Raw genomic sequence first — 5,366 nt, 5'->3', positions numbered from 1 at the left:
ACCAGCACTATGTCATTGATATGTTAGTTGCATCCAACATAATTGGTAAAGTGAGGCAACGTTGTAGCCATCAGTCTTTCCCTGGTTTGAGCTGTAAAGTACTGTTCCTGGGTTTGCTCCATCCTGGAATTTGCCTTCATTCATGACAGGAAAGAAGGGAGAAAATGGCCAGAGCTTGACTCAGAACTCTCACCAGAGCCCCACTGACTTTCGATTCACATAAACTTTTCTTTTTGGTAATTTTTTTTAATGTCTTGCACTTAACTCATATGAGAATGACCATGGAGCAGTGCACTCAGTCCCTTTTGTAACAATCAGAAGAATCTCACATGGGGAACATGATTTGGTTGGTTGCTTAATGTGAGGCTCCTGTTTCAAATTGTTTATCATCCTGAGGCGTGTCTGGCTCTTGAGAGTTTAAGTTTACCTTCAAACACTGCAGCCACCTCACCCCACCACCCTGCTTCACCTTTGTCCCCAAAAACATCTCCTTGGAAACATGAATGTGTTACTTAGGGTAGGAACATTGCCCCTCACATTCAAGGAGTGCAAACATGAACATGTGTAACCAGTTTTGTGAGACTCTTGTGCTAGGGAATAGACATGAAAGAGTCTGTCTTTCCCATAATTGCTACTATGTTCTGTCAAAACTTTTCTGGGTTGTAAGCACTTTTAATGGTATCTCTTCAGGATTATAAATGCTTTCTTTTTTTAATTTACAATTCAGCAAACATTAAAATTTTTCTAAAAGTTTATTTAAAAATTCTAATAAAAGTATAGTTGATATATAATATGTTGTAATATATTGTAATATATGTAATATATATTGTAATATATATTATATTGTAACAGTATATCACATATTATACATTACATTAATTACATTATTGCAATATATTATAATATTACATATACATATTATATATTATAATATATTGTAATATTATGTTATTATATTGCTTTTTAATGGTATTTCAGCCCAATTCCATGATTTGTGTTACTCCCAGCTTATTGAAACAGTGTCACTGAAATCTTAAGACTCAGTCATGTTCATTTTAAACACTAAATTATTTTTACTTTAAAAATAATTTTCTCTTCAAAGGTCTTCTTTCTGTTGCCCACATTGCTAGAAAAACCAGTCACCTTAGCTGCTGACGGGGGCGGAATGGGGTCTTTGTGCGCTCACACCCCAGTGCTCTTTGCTCTGCTTGCCCCCTCTGACGTAGGAACAGACGATGGCAATACTCCTCCTAGCAGTCTGCGTCCAGAGAGGAGGTCTGGACTCGGCTCTCCTCACTGTAGGCTGCGGTGCCTTCCTGGCCAGCACTGCCTGCCCTTTGCTCGGGTCTGTATGAAGGGAGGCAGAATGCAGCTTCTCTGTTGGGGCGCATGTGCTGGCTCTTCAGTGGGTTCTCCAGGCTTTCCCTGGCCAGGCTCCAGGTGGAGGTCTCTCTCAGGTGCAGTGTTCTCCTTTAGACCACGGTACACAAAGCTGCATGGGAAAGCGTGATGGCCAAAGCCTGGTCACCTTCTCTGAAGTCTCTCAGAGCCAAGTGGAGCCCTTGTCTTCTTGCTGCTCCCGAGAGCCCAGCTCGGCCCACCGTCTTGCGCTGCCTGTCAGCTTCAGTGTCTCTCTCGCTCCCCTTTCCACTCTTGGAAGACTCAGATGTTGTGTTGGACCAATGATTTGCCAACTGTCAGACCACAGCCCTTCTCCAGTGCTCAACTTAGCAGTAGTGGTGGGAAGTGACATTTCAGCCTCAATCTTATTGTGTGGGGAGCTCAGATTGAATACTAAGTTTCTAAACAGTGAGGGGCAAAGGAAGGGATGGTTCCACTCTGCAGAATGCATTCCTCCCAAGAGGTACCCCCTGTCTCTCTTGCATTCTGTTTCATCAAAGAAGTGGGTCTGCTGGCATGTTGACTGTCTCCAATGCTTCCGAACTGTGGTGCTGGAGAAGACTCTTGAGAGTCCCTTGGACCACAAGGACATCAAACCAGTCCATCCTAAAGGGAATCAACCCTGAATATTCATTGGAAGGACTGATGTTGAAGCTCCAGTACTTTGGCCACCTGATGCGAAGATCCGACTCAGGGAAGGATTGAGAGCAGGAGGAGAATGAGGTGACAGAGGACGAGATGGTTGGATGGCATCATTGGCTCAATGGATATAAGTTTGAGCAATCTCTGGGAGATAGTGAAGGACAGGGAAGTCTGGTGTGCTACAGTCCATGGGGTCACAAGGAGTTAGACACAACTGAGTGTCTGAACGCAACAATCCTGCATAAAGGGTTCTGTTTCCTATATCTGTGAGTTCTCAGGACATGGACATGGTGGGGTGGAATTTTGTTCATCACTATAGGCCTTCCTCAACAGTTCTTGAGCTTTAGTGGCAACAACTGTGTGTTATACAGTGATACCCTTGTTCTTAGTTCTGGTTTCATACTAGATTCAATTAGTCTGAAGTGGGACCTGAGTCTTAATAGCTAAGGAGAAAAAAAAAAAGAAACTAGTGATTTTGGTTTACATGAGGGTTAGAAACTTGACATGACTAGTGGAAGACAAAACAGGATCCTGAAGGGACTGCATGTAAAATTAATTCTCAAGTCAGGGAGGGTAGTATAGGAAAAATGTGGTTCTTGAGCTGCAACTAAAAAAAAGCAGGCTTCCTAGCAGAAAGCAGGTTTGAGGGGTGAAGGATTTAGGGGAGGGGACCTAGAATAACACTAGTTCCCCCCAAATCTTTCTTTCTAATCATTTTGTTTTTCTTACCATCAAATACCCAATCCTACTCTCTGAAAAAGATTTATTGCTCTTGAACGGCTTCTGAGCACCGCTGACTGGGTTACACAAGGCATGTGTCCAAGGCCTTGCGTTACTATGGCCCTTGCCCTATAACACAGTAGAGAGTAGGGGTAGGAAGAGATTTTTGCGAATAGTTATCAGACAGGCACTTCCCCTGCTACCAATGCAAAGGGTGCAGATTCAATCCCTGATATAGGAACTAGGATCCCACATTCGTGTGGCAATAAAAACAACAAAGTTCTGTAAAGCAATTATCCTTCAATTAAAAAATAAATTTAAAAATAATAATCATAGATCACCCATTTAAAAAAAAATGGTTATCAGACAAACAGCAGCCTCTCTGAAGAGGCTTAGCTCCTGCTTCTGAAAATGACTGCCATTAAATACTTTCTCCTTTGGCACTTAACATACATCTACTCAGATACCTAGCTTTTTCTTCTTTCTGGACCTTCTTTTTCATCTGCTAAAATTGTAAGCCCACTGCATAGGTGATTGACCCCAAAGTCCAGAGGAAGAGTGGGAACATCTCTTTTTGTGTCTCTGTTTTAGGAATGAGAAAACGTTCTACTTCTTTCCATGTCTTGGTAACCGAGATTGGCTCGTGTCCATTTTAGACCAGTGACTGGTAAAGGGCATGGGATTCCTGTAGGTGGATTAGTCTGTTCCTGTGGAGAAGAGTCAGCATTGGACAGTCAAGCTCCAAGAGCACTCCACTCTGCTTCTGCCTCTTACAGCACTTCTCACACAATTTTGTAGTATTCTCTTCACTTGTCTGTTTTCCCTAATAGGTCTAGACCTTGTCTCACTGATCTTTTTCTCTTCGTATCCTCCTAGAGTTTACAATCTGGTTAGAAATATAATACCCACCCACACATGAACCATACACACACGTAGACACTTTAAGTAGATATATAGTGGCACAGTTTTGTTCTTCAACTTGGGTACCCTAAAGGAATCAGCATCATAGCAAAGATTATTGGAAATGCATTTCCACCTGCTAGATTGGCAGTAGCTTTTCCAGTCTCTTCAGCTCCCCTGAAATTCCAGTACAGCTAGAGGTGCCTCCAGCTGTATCTTCTGCTAGCTGCATAGTCACGTGATGGTTGGTGAATCGCTGTAGATGCAGTAATGTTGATGAGGACGTTCATAAATTCAAAGAACTTCTGAGTAAGTCTCATTGACTATTGTCTGTTTCCTTGAAGGTGCCTGGAGCTGCAATAAAGCGGGCATGTGAAGGTCTCCTGTGGCGCTCTTCCTTGTTCTGGTTGGGAGGTGCATTTCTGGCATTTGAACAGCTTTTCTCGGGGCTCCTGTGGCAGTCTATCTCATTGCCATCAGGGACTTAGGTTTCTTTTGTCCTACCGCTCTGCCATCTTCAACATATGCTCCTTTCTATCTTGTGGTGTGCTGGTAAACTAATCCTCAGGAGTGCAGTGGGGCATGGGAGTAGAAAGTCTTGATTTGTAATGTTTGCCTGATTCCCATGTTGAAAATATTCCCACTATGGCCAATTTCAAGCTACCAGTGATTTAATCACTAGTTTGTAGAATTCTTGAATTTTAACAGTCTGCTCTCCTGAGCCTGTGAGCCAGCTCTAGCTGGTTCTTCCTCATGGTCCAAAATGGCTGCCTGATCTACAGCCATGAGAACTGCATTTCAACTAGTAGGGAAGAAGTCAAAAGGAAGAGCAAACTCCTTCCCCTTTAAGGTATCTCCCAGAAGCTGTACACAGCCCTTCCACTTAAATCCCCTTGGACAGAACGTAATCACATGACCATGTCTACTCGGGATATATATTGTTCTGAATTTCCACTGCTCAGCTAAAATTTGGGGTTTTGTTACTAAAGAAGAAGAAGGGAATAAATGTGGGGGAAAATTAGCAGTATCTATCACTCATCATGACACCCAGTTCCACATCCATGACTGAGTTCCATGTTAAAAAGAAGTTCATTTTCAGAAGAAGAACTGAGTGGATGATAAATAGGTAGTTCCAGATAGAGAGGGAATAGCTGCTTATTTTTATATTTTAGGCTGACTAGTGATAATACTCCTCTCTCTTCTGAGTTAGAACTAGTTGAGGGACAGATATATAAGGCAGATGGAGCTAAAGTGTCATCTTTATTACTGATTAAACTGTTTGATGAACAACAACCCTGTAGTAGCAAAGGGTTCACTCACTTCACCCCCAAAATAAACTTACCCACCTAGTCCAAACAGGACTGTCCAACTCTTTGCCCTGGGCACCTGCCCTTGAATGCTTCCTACAGGAGGTTCCGCCCACCTACCCCCCACAAAAAAAAAAAAAAAAAGGAGAACAACAGCCTACACTAAGCATGTACTTTCTTCTCCCAAATTAACCAGACAGATAACTGAGATTGATTGAGGGTTTGGGAGAGAAGCCATGATATGTCCATCCATTACTAAATCATGAGGAATAAGTGTTCCTGTCTACTTCTTGTGACCTTTCAAACCTGTTGAGGTTTAGCCAGTCATCCCACAGTTGGGTCACATGAAATCTCTCTGAATCCTTACAGCTATCTGTTTATTTAAATGAACACAGA

The sequence above is a fragment of the Odocoileus virginianus genome, chromosome 24 (assembly GCF_023699985.2).
Source record: "Odocoileus virginianus isolate 20LAN1187 ecotype Illinois chromosome 24, Ovbor_1.2, whole genome shotgun sequence".
NCBI classification, from domain to species: Eukaryota; Metazoa; Chordata; class Mammalia; order Artiodactyla; family Cervidae; genus Odocoileus; species Odocoileus virginianus.
This window is presented reverse-complemented; position numbering follows the sequence as displayed.